Source organism: Abramis brama (assembly GCF_963993115.1).
Source record: "Abramis brama genome assembly, chromosome: 23".
Taxonomy (NCBI): Eukaryota; Metazoa; Chordata; class Actinopteri; order Cypriniformes; family Leuciscidae; genus Abramis; species Abramis brama.
In genome coordinates this window covers 25,361,559-25,388,409 of record NC_139985.1, presented here as the reverse complement: position 1 = coordinate 25,388,409, position 26,851 = coordinate 25,361,559, and the positions used below count along the sequence as shown (strand labels likewise).

General features: G+C 37.6%; 1 protein-coding gene across 2 annotated transcripts in view; it reads right to left on the bottom strand.

Annotated features, from left to right (window-relative positions):
* fhit (fragile histidine triad diadenosine triphosphatase) overlaps window positions 1-26,324 on the bottom strand; it is a 328,718-nt gene extending 302,394 nt beyond the window's left edge. For both annotated transcript variants that reach the window (XM_084101377.1, XM_084101375.1), the window contains exons 1-2: window positions 26,293-26,324; window positions 930-988 (exon numbers count right to left, since the gene is read on the bottom strand). The gene's annotated coding sequence lies outside the window, so the exon portion shown is untranslated. The remainder of the gene's footprint in view (window positions 1-929; window positions 989-26,292) is intronic.
* Window positions 26,325-26,851: the final 527 nt, after the last annotated feature.

The window sequence follows — 26,851 nt, the reverse complement described above, 5'->3', positions numbered from 1 at the left end:
AAATAGGTAAATCGTGGCCATGTTGTACTAATTAGTTTTCTCAATTAAAACAAGAGAATTAGTACAATGTGGCCATGATTTACCTAAAACAATGGAACAAATTGATAAGTTGTGGGAACAATTTTATGGAAAATGGGAACAAAAGAAAATATGGACAAAAATTTGTTTTGGAAACAAATTCTTAATTTGTTGACACAGCATCTATTTACAGTTCCCACAAAAATATTAAGCAGCCCAATTTCCAACATCGCTAAATCTAATAATAAGAAAAGTTTCCTAACCACCAAATTGGTGTATTAGGATGATTTCTGAAGGATCATGTGACACTGAACACTGGAGTAATGATGCTGAAAATTCAACTCCACTTTAGCAACCACACATTAGCATTGTAGTGGAGCGTTTTAGGAACACTAGAACTGGCAGTAAACCTGAGCATGTAGAGATTTGGGGAAAATCAAAATCAAAAGGGCCTTTTACTGTAGGGGGCCTACATGCAGCCCCATTTTACCATACTTTTATTTAAGGGAGGCCACCATACTCAGAAAAAAAGGACAGAAAAATGGAATGCAGCCAGTGTTTTTATACTCCAAAAGACAGGACAAAAGAACAACAGAAAGAAGCAGCACATTATCATTTTACCTCATCTCTAGAGTCTTCTGGGATTGGTGTCACATGTGCTGCTCTCTGAAGAGCTGATACGTTTCTGCATAGCATAGTCTCAATGAGCAGAGCGCGCTACAACCACTGCCAACAACCAGAAACATCTGCTGGGCTCATTTAAAGTGCGCTAGCAGTTCTCCTACTTGTTTTATCTGTAATCAACTTGTTTACAAGTCCACCAAATAAAATAAAAAAACGGTGCGAGAGAGACGAAAAATCAATGAACCTGGCTGATTTCATTGTCAAAGCGATGCAATAAATACACTTACCTTCAGTGTGTGAACTTTCCCTCAGCGCCCAGCTCATGTAATTAATGAGAGAAGAGAGCCTGAAACAAACACACACACACACACACACACACACACAGACATGAAACAACACTGTGTCATTACTGGTAAACCTGGATAGCTGTGTTTATTATTAAGGCATCATTAGAAACCTAAAAAAACTAGCGTACTTCAGGTTAGCCAATGCTAATTGAGACAATAGGGAGATTCAGACGGGTGGTTATGTTGCTTTAGTTGAAATGTGTCTGGATAAAAGAGAGTTTGAACTATATTTTATGCACAGCTAAAGTCAAATGGGTCCTGCCGTGGAATAAGAGAGTTAGGCTTATTAATTAGTTAACCAGCTAGAAAAAGCTAACTACCAGTAATTGCTAATTACTAATTTGTCAGTTAGCTTAAACACACTATGTTAAGATGCTATTGACATTGAAGGGTTTAACTTTTCCTTTTTTTAAAAGCCTTTGTCACATGACTTCCATCCAAGAAACAGAAAACAAATTCTACTTTTTATTGCTAGTTGGCGGCAGGATCTCATTCTAGACAGCATTGTAGTGGTGGACAAACATTTGAACAGCATTTGTTTATTAGTTAGTTCCAGTCCTCAAATTTGATTGGTCGAGCAACATAGAGTTCAGATAATTAGTCCAAAAGCCTGGATTTTTTCTCTGTTTTGCTCACACGATTTAAGCTTTGTTATTCACATTCCAAACTGTGCATTAGTATGACCCATTAGTATGCACATGGCAAAAAAAAAAAAAAAAAAAAAAAAAAACATAAATAAAGATAAATATTTTTAAATACTCTGGCCATGAATTAAGAATTAATTATTCTTATTGAATGTATTATTATTGTGTATCATTTTAGGTAAATCATGGACACATTGTACTACTTTGTTCTCTCAATTAAAATGAGGGAACAAATTACTACAACATGTCCACGATTTACCTAAAACAAGGGAAGATATTATCCAGTTATAGGAACAATTGAACTAAAATAGAATGAGGGAACCAATCAATCCCCACGTTATGTGTGTGGCTCTGTATATTAGTGCTGGAGTAATTATTTCTGCAAGGTTACATGGTGAAGGCAATGGGTGGCAAAAAGTGATTGTGTGACTTATTGCATTATTGACCCAACAGATTCACCCAACTTTGATTCATTCAGAAACAAGACAGCACTTGTATTTTTATAGGATCTAAAGAATACTTATTACCCGGACAGTCCCCCCAAAGCATTCTGATATCTTGCACCTTATAGTTCACCATCATCCTTTGCAGGGCTCAAATCTACTACCTTGTAGTTACCAATTCAGTTTTTTTCAACCACTAGCCTCCACCACCTTCATTTTTAAAGATAGTTCTCCATGACAGCTTATTAATGAAACCAATCGGTCATTCTGTACATGGCGGATCCAAAATATTCAGTTTAAGATGAAACAGGCTATGACCTCTACATACTGTAGAACTCAAGTAAATTATGCAGTCTTTAACAAATACTGAAACATCACACATCACTTTTTATGCTTGGCAGCTACTTTCTCAAAGCTTTGCATGTCTGATTATTCTGGTAAATTAAAGCTGTTTTGTTTTCCATGCACAATAATTACACCCATTGTCCATTCAAGCATCATCATGAATTACACATCCCAGACCATTAACATTGGTTATTTTTAAACGTTATAATTTTTGAATGTGGGCAGAACACCGCTTCTTAAACAATTAAAATTGAATCCATCTCCAGCGCTGGGTAAATCAAATATTTACGAGTTGACTACCTTAATGTTTTCTCCGCTCTAAGCAACATGAGAGCCATCCAAATGCAACATGACAGGGCTGAGAAATGCCGACCTTGTGCAGAGAAAAAAAAAAAAATTCCAAACAGAGAGACGGCAGTAAAACATGTCTTGTGCCTTATAATGAGTCTTGTATTATTACACAGGCAACTTGGAGAACACTATGAAACAAATGAGGAGCAAAACATTGGCAGCTGTAGCACTCAGCAGCATACATTTCTGAAGGTTAAAGTGAGTACAAGTGATATTTACCATCTACTGCATTTTTTTTAAAGGCCCTTGTCCCATTCAGCAAGTAATTTACCTGAAAATAATTCTTACATTTTTTGACATCCCGACCCAAATAGGTTTGTAAATCTCAGAAAATCTATGCATTTCTGGATGTAATATTCATTATGCTTTAAAAATGAACACTTTAAACAGGCATTGTGTGCTTTTTCAGCCTGATCGTTTAAAAATTCATCATCATGTGCATATTTAGAAGTTTCTGAAAATTCAGAATCAATCAATCAAGCAATAAATAAAATAAATGAAAAAAGTGCAGAATAAATGACTGTAGTTGAATATAACCCAAAAGATCTCCACAACCTTTTTGTCTTCAACCCTGCATCGTACTCTAAAATGCTGTTTGCACATCATGCTACATGTATTTCCCAGTTGCTTTAGGTGTTAAAAAGCTTTCTGTTGCCACAGGGAGGTGAAGTAAAATTCTAGAAAAAGTGGTGTCCGCTCAACTGTGCTCTTTCTTACAAGAAAATGACATCTATGAAAAATTTCAGTCAGGATTCAGGCCGCATCATAGCACAGAAACTGCGCTCGTTAAAATCACAAATGATTTACTTCTAGCTTCTGACCAAGGCTGTATCTCAATATTAGTTTTACTTGATCTTAGTGCTGCGTTCGACACTATAGATCACAAAATACTCTTAGACCGACTACAAAACTACACTGGTGTTCAGGGACAGGCATTAAACTGGTTTAGATCATACTTATCAGACCGTTACCATTTTGTCTGCTTAAATGGGGAAAAATCGAAGATAACGTCAGTAAACTATGGAGTACCGCAAGGATCTGTGTTAGGCCCTCTGCTATTTTCAATATATATGCTACCACTTGGTAATATTATAAGAAAACATGGAATTAATTTCCACTGTTATGCTGATGACACTCAATTATATATTTCATCACGACCAGATGAAAACAATAAATTATCTAAATTAACAGAGTGTGTTAAAGATATAAAATACTGGATGACATGTAATTTTCTGCTATTAAATTCAGATAAAACGGAGGTATTACTTATTAGTCCAAAAAACTGCCCACAAAACCTCTTACAATACAACTTTAATTTAGAAGGGTGTCCTGTTACTTTATCCTATACAGTAAAAGACCTGGGTGTTATATTAGACCGCAACTTGTCTTTTGAAAATCATATTTCATATGTTACAAGAACAGCCTTTTTCCACCTAAGAAACATTGCTAAGCTACGTAACATGCTATCAGTTTCTGATGCAGAAAAGTTAGTTCATGCATTCATGACCTCGAGACTAGATTACTGTAATGCTTTATTAGCAGGTTGTCCTGCATCCTCAATAAACAAGCTACAGTTAGTCCAAAATGCAGCTGCTAGAGTTCTTACTAGATCAAGAAAATATGATCATATAACACCAATTCTGTCGTCTCTACATTGGTTACCTATAAAGTTCCGTATCAATTACAAAGTATTACTACTGACCTATAAAGCCCTAAATGGTTTAGCTCCCGTGTATTTAACGGAACTTCTATCGCCCTACAATCCATCGCGCTCTTTAAGATCACTAAATTCGAGGCTTCTGGTCATTCCTAGGATATCTAAGTCCACTAAAGGAGGGAGGGCGTTTTCACATTTAGCTCCTAAACTGTGGAATGGCCTTCCTGATATTGTTCGAGGCTCAGACTCGCTGTCCAAGTTTAAAACTAGATTAAAGACGCATCTCTTTAGCCAAGCATTCACATAATACCTACCTTTTATACTACAGTTGAATCAGATTGAATGCATTAATATTACGAACAGCAGCTACGCTAATTATTTCCCATCTGCTTTTCTGTTGTTATCTCGGGACGCCAGTCCCGAGGTAAATACAGATCGTCAGCTCCAGTTTGTATCCAGCCTCTCATGGAAACTACAGATTCTCCAACACCCGTGCAGAGACGACTCGGCGCCTGTGAAGAGACGACTCGACGCTGGCGATATGTTTATGCCCTAAATCAATACATGATTAACTAACTGTATTTCTCTATGTACATTTCTGAAATGCACTTTCTGTAAAGCTGCTTTGAAACAATATGTATTGTGAAAAGCGCTATACAAATAAATTTGAATTGAATTGAATTGAAAGTATAAAGAATAAAATATAAGTATAATAGTAAAGTACCAGGGACCTAGAAAACCTAGCAACACCCCTGCTCAAGAGTGAGTGAGTGAGTGAGGGATGGATGGATGGATGGATGGATGGATGGATGGATGGATGGATGGATGGATGGATGGATGGATGGATGGATGGATGGATGGATGGATGGATGGATGGATGGATGGATGGATGGATGGATGGATGGATGGATGGATGGATGGATGGATGGATGGGGCTGTTTAGAAATCAATTCAGTTCAGACCACTCACATAAACAACAATGGCCAAAAATATCTTGAAATATATATTTTTTTATTTACTTCATTGTGAAAATAATTATAGATAAAGACCTCTTACAATAGCAATGCAAGAAAACCTGAGAGAAACTAGGCTACATGTTCGTGTGACCCTGATGATGTGACTAAGGCTTGATGGAATGTAAGCCCAAGCGTCCTCGTCCCACCCATCTTAAGAGGACACATTCGAGTCAAGGCAAAAATCCATTTATCAAGACAATGTTGGAAAAACCCAGCGGTCCATGCGGAGACGTAAGCTGGCAACAGAGCTGACTGACTGGCAGTGGCTGGTTATTACCAAGCCTGTTCCAACACCCGCGGGAAGAAACGGTCCTTTTTTTGGTCTCCTTTTTTTCCTCCATGGCAGGATCTCCCGAAGGTGACAACCGAACGAACAAGGCGACTGAAAGTGTCAGTAATTAAAAGCGTTGATTAAACTGACGGAAAGAGGACACGCAGAGAGGAAAACAAGGTTCAGGAGAGACAGCAGTGGTGGAAATCTCAATATATAACTCACTCTCTGAAGAAGCGGGAAAAAAATCTGTCACATTAGTGGAAATGACGAGACTACCGTTTTCACTTTCTAAAAACTAATGTCATAGACTAGAAAACTTTCAGTGAAGGCATGATGTTCACTCTGCTCTTTCCGTATAACACAAGCGAATGGTGACCAGAAATGAATGGTCATCCAGAAATGACAGATTATCGTATAATGTTAAGTATGACTTCAGAAGACAAACAAGTAACAAACAAGTCATATGGTCCATTTTAATAATGATTTGTCATTTTTTGAAGCTTGACAGCCCCTGGTGACCATTCACTTTCATTGTAAAAGAAAAGAGCAGCTTAGAAATTCTTCAAACAAATGTCTTATGTGTTCCACAGAAAAATCATCAGATTTCTTTAGGTAAACTATTCCTTTAAGAGCAAAGAACTTTAAAAGAACCTGAAAAATATAAGGTGCTCAGATTTCACTAACAGCTGAAGAGCTCTTAGAAGGTTACTTCTTAAAAAAGAACACGTGTTATTGTGTAAGAATTTCGAACACCCTATAGTAGAGGACTATTGATTCTGCTGTGAGTATTTGTAATCTTGGAGTCCAAGCCTACAGGCTATTAAACTTCAAAAAAATAAATGCATGTAACCTCCGCTCCTGTGCCGGAGAAACTAAACTAAAAACAACCCAGCTCTGATTTCTTTCCTTTGCTGACAAGGTTTTAATTTAGCCCTGATTTAGCTTGAGGACACTGAACTGCAACCATCAAAAAGCTCCCAAAACCAAGAGCTTTAAAATGTACATACATTAAACACAAAGTAAAAAAAAAAAAAAAAAACATGCCTAATTTGGGATGCAAGGAAAATGGCATCAAGTATCATCAATATATGATGTGACACTGTGAGGAAAGCATTTTCCCTTGATTTGATAGGAGTTGAGTTCAAGTAAGTTTTCACTTAAAATAATTTTGAAACATCCTTGAATTTATAATTCGGTTACAAAAGCCCTTATGTTGTGTTCGGGTCATTTTGACCCGGAGAGGATGTTATTTTTGCATATATTTGGTATAATTGCATTGGACTAAAATTTACTGACTTTACTCACCCAGAGTTTAACAACTTCCCCAAATAAGTTGATACTGTTTTTTTGTTTTTTTTAATTAAGGAAGTTAAGTTCCTTAACCAGGAAATTTGTTTTGAAATGCTTTTATTTTGTACAAAATGGCACAGTCCCATTTGTTAAGTTCCCTGTCAAAAATGACCGGCCTACAAAAAAATAGCTTATAAATACTCTTGTTATTCTATTTTATCACCAAATATTGGATTCAATCTTTTTTGTCAACTTGTTTTCTTTAAATTAGGACAGGTTTTGTATTTTTTTTTTTTTTTTTTTACTGATTTATCGTAGGCCTGATCTGAGCTTATATTGGTAAAAAATGACTCTCCATTGAAAATTAATGGGGCAGTCGAAAATCAGAGAAACAATTCAGTTTGTTCAGGAGTGTGTTCATCATGTTCATGTTCACGTATGAACATGTGGGCTTGCAAAAATGCCTGGACATGTGTGTATACATGCATACTTGTGCATCTGCGCACATACACACACATTCAAGTGCACAAACAAACTATTTTGAGTATTACAGGCTTTCTTTTTCAAAGAAATTAACTTTATTCTCAAATCGGTGAGGCTCAGATCAATAAATAAATACAAAACCTGTCTTAACTGAAAGAAAACAAGTATACACAAAGACTGAATCCAATATTTAGTGATAAAATAGCATAATGAGTGATTTATAAGCAATTTCTGTGTAGGCCGGTCTTTTTTGCCTGGGAACACCACGGGCCCTATCATACACCCAGCGCAAGCTGCAAATAAATCTGGCCCTTACTGTTCAAATACAAATTTGCTTGTATTTATTTGTTTGTATATTAGCTTTGGTTTCTTTAAAAAAACAGCCTTCTAAAAAGCCCAATCTACTCTTATTGGTCAGCCAGCCCAGTCTATTGTGATTGGTCAACCGCTTAAAGCGTGTGTCTGAAATGTAATGCCCCCCTTACCATAACTGGCAAGTCAAGACACAGTCAATAAGAACAAGCAGATCGACCCGAATCACCTTCACAAGCACAACGTTTCACAGTTGTATAGTTTATACCTCTCTTACATTTCAGGTGTGATGTCAACTCAGGCTGAGTCGTTTCTCAGTTAGCACAGTGACCTGTACTGTTCTCCACAGTTTAGAAAGAAGTCATTTGAAGAAAAAAAAGGTGAGAATGCAACAATATTTACTGCCGAGGAATAGTGTTAAATATAAATTTGAGCCATTGATTCTTCAATCTTCCTTTGGAAGACCATGTAATGATGCTTTGCCCTCAGAGTAAAAAAACAAACAAAAAAACAGCTTTTTCTAGACATAGTGATAAACTCTTCCAGGCTTTAGAACTACCTTTGTTTGAGGCATTATGCAAATGTGTTACATGGTGATGTAGCCACGTTACGGAAACAATGGCAGGACTACAAATGAGGCATTTAAGGCAGGGGTTTTCTGTTGGAGAGATCATATTTCTTTGACATGGACTTTGTGCATTGTAACTTTGCAGATTGTTTACAGCATGCATGAAAAGCTATAAGCTAATACACACTAAAGGAAAGGTAAGGAAAAATTAAATAAAAACTTAGTCCCCTTTAAATGACAAAAAAATTAAATATCCGCAAAAAGTAAGAGCTTACTCAAGACAGCAATCTGAACTCACAGGCCACTGGTTGGTTAAATCATAATTCAGATTTGATACTTTCACTGCTTCAAGATACATTATCTACCGTAAGCTTCCGGATGTACTAAGAGCTGTCGCTTATTTGAGCAGAGAATAAGAGACTGAGATAAAACTGAACAGAGAAAGTGATGACCTCATAAATGGCACAACCACACATATCAGAAGCTTGTGAAAAAGCAGTGCAGTTGAGGCTAAATTAAAAAGAAAGGATTAGAACAAAAACATTCCAACAAGATGACGACTGACCTTGATCAGACTTCAGCCAGAATAAGATGAGTTGTGTTCTATTGAGAGGACTTAGTGGATGACAGAAAAGGTTTCATGAATAACTCTGAGCTTAAAGAAGTGTGGAGATTTTGGCTACCACACAGTCTGCCTCCGCTATGGTTATTAAAGACGATAGAGTATCTGACAGATAAAGAATTTTTCAGTTCAAGGATTTTGAACATTATTCTTAGTAAAACTATGGGTTGTTAAGTATTTAACTATTCTTAAGACTTAATCTGCACAATGAAATGCATTTTAATGAAATCCCTTTGGCACGACACTAAAGTGAACTATTCCGTAATGCCTTCATTTCATTTAAATCAGAAAGTCTAAATTCCCAGTTTAGAACAACAGAATTCCCCTTAAAAAAGACTTTCAATGTGATTTAACAGAGATCTAAGTGCATGGCATGCTACGAAACAAATGAAATGTATCCGTTTGATCTTTATAATCTGCTAAAAAAAATGGTAGCATTGCAATTGTGTTTCTTTACATGCCATCTTTTGAGCAATGGGCAATAAAACCTTGGTCAGATTTAAAAAAGAAAAAGCCTTACATCCATGCAACACGTTATGAAAAGGTTGTTGCATTTTTCATAAGCTTGTTTTTGGCTCACGGTAGATTATAAATGATGAAAGGGCCCATATTATTGTTGTGCTTTTATTAACACAGTGTATATATTAAAAATATGCAGTGAAGTACTTTTGTTAAAATATTTTATTATCATTAAAAATGATCATTAAAAATGATGATTATTATTATTAAAAATACATTAACAGATTTTTTACAAATTATTTCTTGGCCCATATACTGGGGCTAGATTCCTGGTCAAAGATTCTGCACTCGATTATGTCAAAATTACACTTTTCAGACTGGTAGTAATGTACAGTATTATACAGTAAATTCCACAAACAGAACCAAAAATGGCCAAATAAACCATGAACGTTTTTTTCCTCAAAGAATGGATTGCCATAAAGAGGAAACTGCAGCACCCTCAGAATGGCATGTGTAGATAAATATTTAATATCAAATAATTAATAAACATTAATCACATTACATCGAGGAAACTCCTCCACAAGGTTTCCCATGATGCCAGGATGTCATTAAATCTCTCTCATGTCATTTTAAAATTCTGTTTAAGAGAAGTCTGGTTAGAATCTTCCTAATACCCAAAGTAGCAAACAGAGTAAGAGGAAGAGCACAAAATACCAAAAAACATTCAAAACCATAGCTACATTCAAAGATGAGAACAACTTTGCAGCTACATGTCAACTAACTCTCAGAGTATTAGACTGTAAGGGTTAGTGTTGGGGCTAGTAGAATAAGTTGAAATGTACTTGCAAAGTTACTTATAGTTCGTAGAATGTCTAAAGTGGACTATCGAAATAAAGTGGAACCGTAAATGCAATCCAAGTAAAATATATCCAAATACCATCTAGATATAAAACGGCAGCTCTAAAGGGAGTCTTAAAATGTGTGCAAAGTTAATTATTAAAACAAGTTTCAGTTTCAAATATCAAACAGACGACAATATACACTCACCTAAAGGATTATTAGGAACACCATACTAATACTGTGTTTGACCCCCTTTCGCCTTCAGAACTGCCTTAATTCTACGTGGCATTGATTCAACAAGGTGCTGAAAGCATTCTTTAGAAATGTTGGCCCATATTGATAGGAGAGCATCTTGCAGTTGATGGAGATTTGTAGGATGCACATCCAGGGCACGAAGCTCCTGTTCCACCACATCCCAAAGATGCTCTATTGGGTTGAGATCTGGTGACTGTGGGGGCCATTTTAGTACAGTGAACTCATTGTCATGTTCAAGAAACCAATTTGAAATGATTCGAGCTTTGTGACATGGTGCATTATCCTGCTGGAAGTAGCCATCAGAGGATGGGTACATGGTGGTCATAAAGGGATGGACACGGTCAGAAACAATGCTCAGGTAGGCCATGGCATTTAAACGATGCCCAATTGGCACCTTGTTACAGTGGTAACAAGGCATGATGGATCCATGTTCTCATTCTGTTTACGCCAAATTCTGACTCTACCATCTGAATGTCTCAACAGAAATCGAGACTCGTCAGACCAGGCAACATTTTTCCAGTCTTCAACTGTCCAATTTTGGTGAGCTTGTGCAAATTGTAGCCTCTTTTTCCTATTTGTAGTGGAGATGAGTGGTACCCGGTGGGGTCTTCTGCTGTTGTAGCCCATCCGCCTCAAGGTTGTGCGTGTTGTGGCTTCACAAATGCTTTGCTGCATACCTCGGTTGTAACGAGTGGTTATTTCAGTCAAAGTTGCTCTTCTATCAGCTTGAATCAGTCGGCCCATTCTCCTCTGACCTCTAGCATCAACAAGGCATTTTCGCCCACAGGACTGCCGCATACTGGATGTTTTTCCCTTTTCACACCATTCTTTGTAAACCCTAGAAATGGTTGTGAGTGAAAATCCCAGTAACTGAGCAGATTGTGAAATACTCAGACCGGCCCGTCTGGCACCAACAACCATGCCACGCTCAAAATTGCTTAAATCACCTTTCTTTCCCATTCTGACATTCAGTTTGGAGTTCAGGAGATTGTCTTGACTAGGACCACACCCCTAAATGCATTGAAGCAACTGCCATGTGATTGGTTGATTAGATAATTGCATTAATGAGAAATTGAACAGGTGTTCCTAATAATCCTTTAGGTGAGTGTACATATAGACTGAAACCAAATATATAATTAGTATATAATAATTCTACACTATTATCCAATAGAGATGCGCTGATCCGATACAAACCTTATTGTCGGATCGGGTATCAGTCGGTCTAAACCGAATACTGTGCATTACCCATGCATGGTTGTTAGCTCATAAAAAGGACTAAAAAGCACCACTGGAGGGTTTGTGCACTATATTTCAAGGAATCTGAAGCCATTAAATTGCTTTATTTGAGGAACAGACAGTATGCTAAGTTGTTCAATTTAAAAATGTCAGATACAGTATCATTCTTCATTTTCAAACAGCGTGTTGCGTTCAGTTACGACAGTGAGCACGGTAAAACCGTGATGTTCCAATGTTCCTATTATTATGCATAGTCTGAACATAATGGTCTGGGTTTTGTTTATAATGGCTGTATTTTGCTGGAGTTTATTGGTGATTCTGCATGGTTTTGTTGTCGCTATTGAATGAGATCACTGGAGTAGAGAACTAAATAAAACTCATCATTCGCACAGTAACTACAATTTAAAACTCTGTAAATTGCCCAGTAAATTGTTGGACAGATGCAATACTCTCACAAACAAAATGTATCTCACTGCCAATACTTTTGGCCACGGATCTACGTGTGTGTGTGTGTGTGTGTGTGTGTGTGTGTGTGTGTGTTTCTGAGTAAATTAAGTAATGTCAAAGACTATAGAATAACACAAGATGCGTCACTCATATTGTTTTGAATTGGGAAAAGTTCAGCGCTAAATATGGCGGGATAAGATAAGCCTGAAAAATGTTGTTTTCTGTCATGATTCGAGCATTTAGAAACAAAATTTATGAGATGATAAGATTTCGACAAATCTGAGTTGTCAGATTTCATTGGTGATTTCAAATATGAAATTTAATTGTAAGCTTGGCGAACAGTTGAGGAGAATTTGATGTTTCCCCACTCAAAGAGATAGGAGCTGCACTTGCATGCCCGAGAGCCGTTTCAAAGATGTCCGCCGAGTGAAATGACTTGTCTTAAAGGGACTTTGTTAGTGTGTAGTTAGTGAAGTATAGATATTCTGAAATTATCAAGAAAAAAACTGTACTGTATCGGATTGACAATGATATTGGCAGATACACAAGATTGCAGTATTGTTATCATCAGGACCGGACAAGTATTATCGAACCATCCCAATCCAAATCCATCATCTTAATTTTTTCCAATTTTACTACCTAAAGACTACGTGCCATGAGATTTTACATTGGTTTCCAGATCCTAGGTCTGCACATCTAAATCACACTCTAAACTGAAAAAATTGTTACTTACAACTTCATAAAAAATCTTTTACAGTGTGGTCAAATAATAAAAACGCACCACAAACTTGTCTAAACTTCAAAACAGCTACACATATTAGCAGCTGACAGGAGCTGCACATGGGGGGAATACTGGTCTTCTAATGGAGAGAGCAGTCCCGTCCCATCAGCATCAACACTCAGCACAACATAATCCCTGCCCACGTTCCCTCCAAAAGAGTTATTCAATCACTCAGGCAGAAAGCTAAGAGCAACCGTATTTACTCAACCGTATGTCCTAATTTGGTCAGATCATATTTGCATTACATTTCAATTAATATATCATCAATATAATTAGTATGTTTTTCCATTATTAAGTGATGAATTCGTGTTAAGGAAATGTAATTATGGAGGCACTGCATTTATTGCCTGTGGTTACGCAGTCTTGATGTGATAAAGTAAAGTGGCATTTACTGGGGCTGATACAGTACTTCCTGTCATTGCTCAGTGTGGCATGAAACTGAGACCAGCTGCAAGGAATAATGCACAAATATGACAATGCAGCAGTCTGCTACTGTTTTGTACTGTATATGGACAAACTGTATAGAGAAATGGAAAGCTTAAAGGGATACTTCACCTCTGGAAAGATGAATGTGTATTTAAAATGGGTCATTTATGTAGAAGAAATGTGAAATTATTTTTGAATTTGGAGCTTTCTAGACTGAGAAAAGCCAGAAAATGTATTTTTGGCTTATGTGGATGAAAGACAACAACTCCCAGAATGCACTTGCTTCGCTGTCCTAGGAGGCCACTCCCAAGCCATGCCTACCGGTAAGAGAGCGCAGTAGTTAAACAACAAGTCTAGGCTACTAGTGAGTCTCCGTGATGAGTCTGCCCCGGATTTCGAGATCCCCCAAAATGTCCGGGATTCGGCTTTTGCGTTCTACAGTCGCCATTCATTATGTTTACTGTGGCGAGCAGGCTGAGGGGTGCGGGAGAACGACGGGAGGCCGGTGGCTTGATTACTGATGAGCGGCACCTGTGAGACGCACCGGTCTCGTATCTCTCACGGAGGAGCGGGAATTTTCTTAGCAATGTTAAAACGCACATCAACCGATCACTTGTTCAGCGTTCATGTAAACACTACATTCAGATTCACCAATCGGAATGAATTCAGTTAGATTGAAACAAAAGGTGTGCATGTAAACAATGAATGGCGACTGCAGAAAGCAAAAGCCGAATCCCGGACATTTTGGACGATCTCGACGGCCGGACATGTCCGGGAAAAAGGGGATGGTAACCCCTACTACTCAGCTTTCTCCTACTACTCGTCTTTCTCCACAGAACAAGAGCCTGCTAGCTTAGTTTCCAAAAAAAGATGGCTGACACTATGTGTACATTCTGTGAGTGAGATCCCACCCTCTATGGGCGGGTTGAAAACATGCGGGACAGCCCCTACTACTGGCTGTAGTCTTTAGCCTCTGGCCAAAAAATCCTCCGATGACGCAAAATTACGATTTTAGAGTAAAGTATCGAAAGGGAACGTACTTGGTTACTTACGTAACCTCGGTTCCCTGAGATACGGGAACGAGTACTGCGTTTCAGGCCGTGCTATATTGCTGCACGACTCTCAGTTCGTTGCTTCAGTCAAATTTAATCTGAGTATCCTATGCCAGATCACCTGCTTTTATAGCCAGATGCCATGCCCATCTCTGCCATAGGCTCGTGCATCTCCGCTGCCTCGCCATTGGTTCGTTGTATTACTCTGCACGAACCAATGGCTGTGCAGTTTCACTGCGCGATTAAAAAGGCTTCAGAATTCGGAGAAAAAGTAGTTTTCCCCACAACAGCGTCTAGCGTCGCAGTACTCATTCCCATATCTCAGGGAACGGAGGTTACATAAGTAACCGAGTACGTTATCTCTGAAGTTCAACAGAAGTTGGGTGAACAGTGACCCAAAGCACAGGAGAATATCATACAGAATGGCTTTACCATTAGAAAATACACCTTCTGGAAGTGACCAGTTCTGACCTCAATCTAAATGAGATACTTTAGCATGATTTCACGACGGTGGTTCACACCAGACATTCCTAAAATATTGCTGAACTTGTGATGCAAAACCCCTCCTGACTGATGTTCAGATCTGATCCTCTATTACAGGAAACCTTTGAGGAAGTCATTGCTGCCAAAGGAGGGTCAACCAGTAATGAAATACTTCACATACTTTTTCCATCCTGCACTATGAATGATTTACACATTGTATTCAACAAGAACAGCTACTGCATTGTTGTTTGTTAGTTATTTGTTTAAGCAAACTGTGTTTGAAGGTCAGATCAAACATTGACCAATGCATTGAGGCGGACAAATTTTTATCCGATACTACAATTTACTGAATAAATCGCTTGATGAGCAAAAATAAATAAATAAATTAATAATAATAATAATAATAATAATAATAATAATAATAATAATAATAATAATAATAATAATTTGTCTCAGCAGTAGATGTGATTGAATAAATGGACTAACCATTGACCAATTTCATTGTATAGCATCTCAAATGTTGGTTAAGTAATTCTGAAATCTCTGAGCCAAAGTCAGTCATCAGAATTATTTGGTATTATTACTTCTCAGGTCTGTCTCACATGGTTGCATTCACAAACACCAGCCATCCGAACCCAAGATAAAGTAACAGCATTTATTGCTTTTTGTATGCTTTGAGGCTCAAGACATTTATGATGTATGAAAAAGAAAGCACAGCATCTTCCCCAAATTGCAGCAACTTGCAACTTACACTTTTATTAAAATAAATATATAAATTGAATCTATTTTATTACCGATAATGAAGAAAAAATACCTAATTAAAAACATTATATACATATATACACATATATACATATACATACATATATACATATATATATATGTTTGTTTACGAGCAGTTTTGCTAACATAACATATACAAAAATATATATATACAGTGAGGAAAATAAGTATTTGAACACCCTGCTATTTTGCAAGTTCTCCCACTTAGAAATCATGGAGGGGTCTGAAATTGTCATCGTAAGTGCATGTCCACTGTGAGAGACATAATCTATAAAAAAAAAATCCAGAAATCACAATGTATGATTTTTTAACTATTTATTTGTATGATACAGCTGCAAATAAGTATTTGAACACCTGAGAAAATCAATGTTAATATTTGGTACAAAAGCCTTTGTTTGCAATTACAGAGGTCAAACGTTTCCTGTAGTTTTTCACCAGGTTTGCACACACTGCAGGAGGGATTTTGGCCCACTCCTCCACACAGATCTTCTCTAGATCAGTCAGGTTTCTGGGCTGTCGCTGAGAAACACGGAGTTTGAGCTCCCTCCAAAGATTCTCTATTGGGTTTAGGTCTGGAGACTGGCTAGGCCACGCCAGAACCTTGATATGCTTCTTACAGAGCCACTCTTTGGTTATCCTGGCTGTGTGCTTCGGGTCATTGTCATGTTAGAAGACCCAGCCTCGACCCATCTTCAATGCTCTAACTGAGGGAAGGAGGTTGTTCCCCAAAATCTCGCAATACATGGCCCCGGTCATCCTCTCCTTAATAAAGTGCAGTCGCCCTGTCCCATGTGCAGAAAAACACCCCCAAAGCATGATGCTACCACCCCCATGCTTCACAGTAGGAATGGTGTTCTTGGGATGGTACTCATCATTCTTCTTCCTCCAAACACGTTTAGTGGAATTATGACCAAAAAGTTCTATTTTGGTCTCATCTGACCACATGACTTTCTCCCATGACTCCTCTGGATCATCCAAATGGTCATTGGCAAACTTAAGACGGGCCTTGACATGGGCTGGTTTAAGCAGGGGAACCTTCCGTGCCATGCATGATTTCAAACCATGACGTCTTAGTGTATTACCAACAGTAACCTTGGAAACGGTGGTCCCAGCTCTTTTCAGGTCATTGACCAGCTCCTCCCGTGTAGTTCTGGGCTGATTTCTCACCTTTCTTAGGATCATTGAGACCCCACGAGGTGAGATCTTGCATGGAGCCCCAGTCCGAGGGAGATTGACAGTCATGTTTAGCTTCTTCCATTTTCTAATAATTGCTCCAACAGTGGACCTTTTTTCACCAAGCTGCTTGGCAATTTCCCCGTAGCCCTTTTTAGCCTTGTGGAGGTGTACAATTTTGTCTCTAGTGTTTTTGGACAGCTCTTTGGTCTTGGCCATGTTAGTAGTTGGATTCTTACTGATTGTATGGGGTGGACAGGTGTCTTTATGCAGCTAACGACCTCAAACAGGTGCATCTAATTTAGGATAATAAATGAAGTGGAGGTGGACATTTTAAAGGCAGACTAACAGGTCTTTGAGGGTCAGAATTCTAGCTGATAGACAGGTGTTCAAATACTTATTTGCAGCTGTATCATACAAATAAATAGTTAAAAAATCATATATTGTGATTTCTGGATTTTTTTTTTAGATTATGTCTCTCACAGTGGACATGCACCTACGATGACAATTTCAGACCCCTCCATGATTTCCAAGTGGGAGAACTTGCAAAATAGCAGGGTGTTCAAATACTTATTTTCCTCACTGTATATATATATATACACACACACACACTGGATTTGGCACAGGTTTTACACCGGATGCCCTTGCTGACGCACTCACACACACTCCTACGGCCAATTTGACATATCCAATCCACCTAACCTGCATGTCTTTGGACTGTGGGGGAAACCGGAGCACCCGGAGGAAAACCCACGCCGACACAGGGAGAACAAGGCATGCAAACTCCACACAGAAAAGAATTCTGGCTCAGAACCGGGGCTTGAACCAGGGACCAGGTTAGGTGGATTGGATATGCCAAATTGTCGTAGGAGTGTGAATGTGTCCCAGCACTCTCAGTGCTAGGTTGTGTCACGAAGGGCATCCGGCATAAAACCTGTGCCAAATCAAATGTGTGAGTGAAGCGGACCCTGAAAATTAGCAGGAATAATGCTAGGAAGATGGATGGATAATGAAATGAACAGAAAATAAGAAACAATTTTTAATTGAGTCTCATGCAGAAATTCATGGGTTTATATACTTTCATCTTGTAAAGATTCCTATTAGCCCATAACTCATCAACATTAAGAATCTAAATCTCATCTATGTTCCCTAACCAAGGTCATATCTGCAATCATTTCAAGTGACTAAAATAGTTATGCGAGGATGCCGACTAACCAATGAATAAATGTGGCACACAACTGCCCAGCCCCCAGAGTCATATAAATGTCTACAAGAATGAAATATTCTGATGAAACCCAAAGATCAGGCTCAACTCAAGGGACAACACAAAAATGATACAATGAAGAGATACAATGGAAGAGGTCAGGAAGTCACAGCGCTAGAAATATAACCCGGTTGTCTCACATTTGGAGATAACAATATTTCAGACATTGTATAACAATACACTGGAGTTGTGTCCGGTTTAAAGGATTAGCTGATTCTTTCATGTCCTCTGGCAGGAGGACAACCAAAGATTGTGGACTTCCATCATTTTCCAGTAGTCCACTAGTCCCTCAAGACTCTGTAATCCTTTTCAGCATGACCATCAGATTGACAATGCTATTCATCTGCTATTCTCTCTCTCTCTCTCAACATACACCCAGGAACACATATATCTGCTGTTGACTTAAGGAAACTGGAGTTGTCCATGTGTTGACATGATTTGGAAAGGGAACTCTTTGTATTTAGCTGGATTAAAGGAGATCTACAGGAACACTTCGACAAAGATGGAGCTGGTTCTTTGTAGCTTTGCCACTGTCACCGCCATCCACTTAGCCTCATGCTGGGATTGGCATCACAACAATGAACACAAAGAGCTATTGACAGTTAGTGAGTATCAGCACACTATGGTACATTAAAGGAAACAACATGAAATCAGATCTGACCTATTTACTTCATACATGTTCCTGATGTATTAACGCACACGTCAGTGCACTTTATTAATAAATAAATAATAAATAAATTAGGAATGCACAATGTGTCTACCATTTGGGCTAAGTTATACAATATCGACCATTGAAGATTACTTGTAAAAAAATGTTTGAATAAATTGTATATTTAATTGTGCATGCTTATTTCTGCCTATTTTTTCATTTAGATTGATTTTGCTGTCATTAATAACACCGTTAATCTTTAGTAAATCTCAAAATGAATATCCATTTTTATACCGTACATAAAAAAATAAAAAAAAACACGTCCCAGCCGGGATCGTCACTTATTGGGGTCCACTGGCAACATTTCCATTGTGGTCTGTCTTATTTGTAGCGTGTTTCTGTATTTGGTTGTGTTGTGAGTATTTGGAGCACACATGTGTTGTGAAACTGATGAAGGTGTTTTCTTAATTTGCGGGTGTTTTTCTATTTGCATGTGTTTTCTTCAGCAGCGCGTTGAGCTCTCTCGGCCACCGTAGATTTATTCATAAAAGTCAAACCAAAACACACGGAAAACAGGAACAGAACAACCAAAAACAATAATGATGAGAACAGACCATGAACTGAAAGAAGCATGTAGCTTAAATAGAACAAACCAATCAATGAAACTAATAACAGGTGTGCAAATTAATCAAACAATGAAAAACCATAGAAACAAACTGAAAACTAAAATACGTACGTAACAAACCCACCCTAATCAAACAAATCTAGATGATCCCTTACAATATAGTGTTTTTGTTTAGTTTTAGTTATTTTAGTACAAGTTTTTATTTCAGTTAAAGTTGTCAAGCAACGAAAATGCATCACTCTAATAACTGACATTTCAGCCTTTGCTTCAGGAAACTAATTAGCACAAGACAAATGCTTTGTCAGGTAGGAAAAAAATGCAATTCATTTCTGATTATTAATAATATTCCACTGTTTATTATTGTAAGGGGTAATTAAATGAGTGTTTGTTAAGTGTGAGTGATTCACTATAAGTTTGTAGTTAATAGTTCAAGAAAAAGAAACACTAATAAATAAAAAGCTTTTTACTAAGGAAAATGTGGCGCTTGCCTCTGTACAACTAGCCATCATCTTGCCAGAACGTTGCTATACAGTTACTGGGGAGACTCCTAACCCAAGTGTCTATGGTCTATAACATGCTTTTTGTGTCCTGAGACAACAGCATCTGAATATTTTCTATCCATTATAAGCAAATGTCCTCATTTTGGTCACATTTACAAATCACTACTTACTAGAGCTGCACAATTAATTGTTAGAAGATTGAGTAAGAGAGTAAGCCACCTATTGAAATAAACTTGACATGTCAAATAAAAATTGTAACAATTGACAAGTGACTACTAAAAAAAAATGAATGAATCATTCATTCAAGAAATTCGTTCAAAAATGCAAATTCTTCCAGTAAAGTAGCGTCTTTGAGCAAGTCATTGAATCATTCATTCAAACTGATTTTTATTTTAAAATAATTCTAATTAATAAAAAATGTTAAAGAGACTGCAGCAATAAATATTTAGTTAGAACCTCTAGTATATTGTGATTCTCTTTTTTTCCCAAATTCCTGTTACTCTACCATTTACATATTAAAGGGGTCATCGGATGCCTATTTTCCACAAGTTGGTATGATTCTTTAGGGTCTTCATGTAAAGTTTGTAACATACTTTGATTAAAATTCCTCAATGGTTGTGTAAAACAACTCCTTAAAAACAGCTCTGTTCACAGCGACCCATTTCGGGGCATGTCTCTTTAAATGATAATGAGCAACCGTTCAAGAGTCCTGCTTTGGCAACCTGCCTTGGTGGACAGTATACAAATGGCTGAGGGCAGAAATATGCTAATACAGGACAGTCCGTCAGTGGTCGTGGGCGGAGCATGAGCAATACAACATCATATTGCTCTGAAAATCCAAAATTGATTATTGAGAGTGTTTAGACTTTTTGAGGATTAAAAAAAAAGGAGTGAATGGATTTTTTTTTTCATTGTATGGTGGTTGTGTCCACACACTGCAAAAACACATTTATATGCAAACACCATATAAAAGTGAATTTTGCATCTGATGACTGAGCTCAAACATTTCTGACATTTAACCAAATTTTTTACAACATTGCTTTATTCCATTTCTACTGTTTGCGGTATTTAATGATGTAGGTTGGCTGGAAAAAGGTTGTTAAGCATCAACTAAGATTAATAAATATCTTTTATTGTTAGTTCTAAAACATTGTTGTAAATTGTTACCATGTTTTATTTGGTTACAAACCCCTCAAACAGGGTTAATAGATTATAAGTGAGGAAAAGAGGAGAAAAAGTTAAAGTACTCTTCAGGAAGACAAATGAAGAGAAAAAGTGGAATCCAGTGGAATGAATAAATATGTGGAATGTTAAATAATCAAATATCGCTGATTAAATCACATCAACGGATCACAAGAGCCAGGCATCTATTGTCTTTTTGACATGGCGAGAGCAGAATAAAAAGAAAAAGCAGCAACTCGCTGCACAATGTTTTAATGACCGTCAAAGTGACATAAATGACTATTTGCAGCAGAACCTTGTTTAATATTAAACACATAGTTGAAAGCAGGTAACAAAAGCACATTTGCATTCATTCTTTCTTTAAATGTGGTCAAAATCCCTCCCAGACCACCTCCAAATGTGGTTTCATGAATAGTGTGCGTAATGTTACTACTTCAAATGTCTAACCCAAATCCCAAACCCTAATTAAGAGCAATATTAATAGTGATTCTTGCCATACTAAACACAACTAATGAATAAAAAAAACAGTTCCAGATGACTGGATACTTTATGGAGAAGAGGCTAAACTCATTAATAATATGAAGTTCTGCATTCACCATCTTTCCTTCTACCATCTCCCCCCCCCAACCCCACCCCACACCACACCACACACACACACTCTCTCTCTGAACCTGGAATGCAGAAATAGGCCCCAAGTCCTGCGCCTTCATGTAAATCTATGGAAAGTTTGAAGCAGAGAGGAGTTAATATTCCAGCATGTGTTCTGGCAGCCCTCCCCTGCTGCTCTGAAAGGCCAACCTTTGACCTCTTAGCCATTCTGATCCAGACTGGTGCTCTTGACCCCCAAGCCACCCTGACGAGAACACGGTGACAGAATCAGACCTTCAAGGGTGTGTATGTTCTGTCATCGGATAATAAACACTCTTCTTTTTGCTTTCCTCAAAGCACTCGCATCTCCCACCGAGAGGGAAAGAGTGACTGAGCAGGGCCTTTCACCTTTAAAGGTCATGGAATAGAAGACCCCCTATCACATGAAATCAAGGGCACACGCGGCTGAAAGACAGCGACTTTAGGGAATGCTGCAAACAGAAGAAAGAAACTGTTTTGGTGCACTTCTGTAAACAGTCAGTGTCAAAAACAGCATGTTAGGGGAGTTACAATGGCAAATAAGAAAGTCCACGAAAATCCATAATTTCCTAGAAAATGTATTATTTGTATTCATGTTGGTTTCAAATGTTTTTGAAAAACATTTTAAAGAAAGGTGTTTATATATAAAAAATATCATGTGGTGTAACCAAATTAAAAGTAATGATATTTCCTTATACCTTGAATACAAGAGTTTTTAAATATATATATATTTTTTACATATTTAAGGGGGGTTTTTTTGTTGTTGTTTTTTTTTTATTACAAATGTCATTACTTCTTAAATATCATTACATTTCTGTGAGTATCAGATTTGTTTAGGCCAACACACTATGAAATATAAATGTGCCATTTAAAAAGATTGTAAATAATGGCACAGAAAAGTGAAGCAAGATCTGAGAAATTCTCTAACATTATTTGTTTACATTAGATAATAGTGCAATGAAATTCATATATTTTTCAAATGTGGCTTCATCACACCATTTTCACACAGTATATTGTCATTTTACAGACAAACTCTAATGGTGTGTGCACACCAAAAGCGAATTTAATTTAATTTTCAATAGTGCCGGGCGACGCAAATGACGCGAATTGGGCAGGGCGATTGCTGCGAACACACAATATTCGCCTCAATCGCGTCTTCCGCGCAAATTGAAATTTGCATGCGCATTATCGCGCAAGCCAATCAGTGAAGAGCTTATTAACACGTCCGGTTGTATCAGAAAATGGAGGAGAACGTTATTTTAGCACTCCGAAACTTCTTATTCATACAGAGGCCGGACAAAAAAAGGAGATAGCTTGGAGAAAAGTAAGCGAGGAAGTTGGACTTTACGCCGTATTTGGTTCCTTGCCACAACAGCAATAGCAGTTCTCTCCAACATGGTTGATCACAGAAAAAAATTGCAGAAAGAAATGTTGTTGTTGTTTTTGTTGATGTGCGTGAAGACACTCCTCATCGCGCAATGTTTTTATTCACGCAAGTGACGCAACAAATAAGTAATCCCGCGAGTAATCTAGAGCGAGTAACGCGATGCGAATATTCGCTTTGCTTTTGGTGTGCACACGTATAGCAGACATTCTGAAAGCAGTGTTTGTTTCGTTTTGTTTTAAGCTAGATTCAAGCCCCACCTGTCTAGATCTGCTAGGGGCTTCTCCCTACTTTCCTTGCAGCAGCTCGCATTCTATTCGCTGTATTTATGTGCATGTCTCGACAGTAGCCTTCACTCATGCAGTAGCAGCATAGGTCTAAGCCTATGTACATTACATTCCTATCAATAAATGCTGTTTAAATATATTCTGAGAGTTGTCATGTTTGAAATATTGTATCTTGATATTATAATGTGTTCATTAATGACCACTTTACAGCCAGGGTTAAACAGACCTAATACATTCATGATGAACAAGAGATCTGTCCCAACTCAAAGCTGCATAACGCATGGCCTTGCCATCACGAACATCCAATGGCTGAAAGCCACACACAGGATCTGTGCCTATTCAATTATACATGAAGCAAACAGAATCAAATCAATTAGGTATTGCTGTGGCATGAATGAAAGGTGCATAATTGATGCCAGCTCTCCTGCATTATACATATCTGTCTGCAAATCTCCACGTACAGCTTCCGAGAGGGAGTCAAAGAGCACTGAGGCCACATTTCACCACATTATTCACTTAATCTATTCATTTGCATTGGCATGAGCTAGACTTGGAGACTGATCTTCAGCTGAAAAGGATCTCTAAAGGTTTCAGTTTAGCCATTAAGTAAGAAGGCCACAGATACCACAGCATTGAAAATAGCTGGATTTTTCCATCGATGTCAAGATATCAATTGGATCCGCTCATATTGTGGCAAGAAAACTTGACACTGGAAAAAAGGTTTCTGGAGGAACTACTCGAACGGGCATGAGAGTGTTAGATGAGGAGAGAGGGAGAGATTTTGGGGAGATTTCTCATTTTTCTCTTTATATTCTCAGGGCATCTAGACAGATGGCAGACATTAAAAAGAAAGAGCCATGTGACGTCTCTCAACCGCACCGCTGAGATAGAGGTAATTAAAATACATTTAATCAAGTTACTCTAATGAAAAATGCAGCTGGACACCCGGTTCCACCTTCTGCTCCCACTCTCACACCTTTATACACTCAACTTTTGGCCACTATTTACCAGAAAATTACACTCAAAATAAGGCGATTTTTTTTTTTGCATATAAAGTAGGACTGGGTAACATTAACTACCTCATGACACAACGCGCATCACAATATATCATGATTCAAAACATCTGCCAACCGTTCGCATCAACACTCAACGGCTAGCAGATGAATGCTACATCACCTGATTTACAACCTGATAATATTCATGAGCCAGGAATTACTGTATGTTTTTTTAACCTGGCAAAGTTATTGTAATTTGAATGAGAATGATTAATAAAATCTTAAAATTCATGGAAATGTCCTCAATTAATCAGTTTTTCTCATGAATCTCATCTAATTATTCCTCATGCAGAGTAAAACTTGCTGACAATCAACAGTGTGTCTAATTGGTGAGTGAGACATTTTTATTCTTGTACATTAATTGGTCACAATTATTCACAAATCAGGCTAAATGATTCATCGGGGAAATCAAGGCAAGTATATATAAACCTATATATTTAAAATATGAATATAAACTGAAGTGTTCTTAATTGATTACTGTAGTCAGACAGAAGGACTGGAGGAGTGCGACAGGTTTATCAGATCATGTTCATTTGGAAATGTCTTAGATACAACATAATAGGCATTTGTGGTGATTGCTTGACTCACAAATAGTCTTAGGGTAAGTTGACAATGTATTAAAAACGGAAACGTTTTTCCCTTCGCATTTTTCAGCTACTGATGACAACATTGTCAAAACGATCCCCGTTCACACGGTTCCACGAAAACAACTAAAAACGCTGTATTCTGCTGCCAGGCCAGTAGTTGGCGATGTCACTTTGTAAAGAAACACTACGAGCCTATAGACTCGCACATTATACGGATGAGCATGACGTCACCGTTTTCACAAATTTGCGTTTTTGTACTTTCACAGAGACTATAACGTTATGGTTTTCAAAAACCTGCACTTTGAAACACGTTTTTAAAAACGCTGTTGTGGTGTAAATGAACGACCAAGTCGCATAAAATATTTTCAGTTTTTAGTTAAAAACGGTGCTGTGTAAACGGCCCCTAAATGATTCATTAGTGGATTAGTTTGAATTTGAATGATTTTAATCATCTATATCCAGAATTCACATTACTGGATGGGGGGATAGGGGGACCATGGAAATTCACTGGTTAAAAAGTGTGGGAAAACACTAAACCCAATAACCTTGAAATCTGTTTGGTTGAATGGAAAAATGTTCCAAAATCCCTCCGGGAACATGTCCTAATTAGCCAAATCAAGGTAACTACATCAGGCTAAATCTATATATTTAAAATATATCCATAAAGTGTTATTTATTTGTTACTGTATTAATATACAGAGCTTATGTATTATTAACATAATAGGCTGTTGTGGTATTGCTTGAATAACGGGACCAACGAAACACACACACAAAAAAAAAGTAAATAATTTGCTGGGGTGTTTTTATTAGTACCATTATGCTCTTCTACAGTAGCCTACATAAGCAAGGCCATAATTTATTATGACATTTCAGCATTTGACCCAGGTTTTCACTCTTGCCTTAACATGTCTGAATGTATGTGATGATTTTCATTAAAGTCGCTGCTTCGCATTGAGCTGAGCAGGACATAGCCTACTTTCCAAGCATCACATGCGGCTGATTTGCATGACGCTGTCACAAAATAAACAGCAATATGTTTACATTCGCCCGATGTGCTGACACAATGAGAGACACAAACCATCTATCAACAAAATACATTTACATAAACACAACATGCGTGTTATTAAGCACGAATTTAAAGAGACCGTGATCACACTACCGAAATGACATCTCACAGCGTCCACACCGAACACATGTACTCACCTTCCGTGTCGATGATGCAGACGCTGACTGTGTGGGGGATTGTGGGAAGCGTAGTTTTTAAGCAGCGGCGGCCGCGCTGTCCAAAAGCGCCACAAAACTACATTTCCCAGTATTTGTAGAGCTGTCATACACATTCACGGTGTGCCATGTAAAGCATAATGGCAAATTATTAGTTACTTAGTTCTATTTTTACGTTCTTTTACATAATTTCAGGCCTGCTGTAATATAAAAAAATAATATCAAACTGTTATATTTCACAAATTATTGTGGTTGAGTGGAATAAAATAGAGTGGAATGGAACAATAAAAATGTCATCAGATGCATGGCCATATCTCACATCAAAACATCATGAGCAGGAATAGGACTATGCTATGTAACTCAGCTTTTTTGGCAGATAATTTAACATCCCTAAGCATTATTACAAATCATCAATTTTATCCTATATTAGTGCTGTCAAACGATTAAAATATTTAATTGCATTAATGTCATAGTTAACTCGCAGTTAATGGCAATTAATCGCACATTTTTATCTATTCTAAATGTCCCTTGATTTATTTTT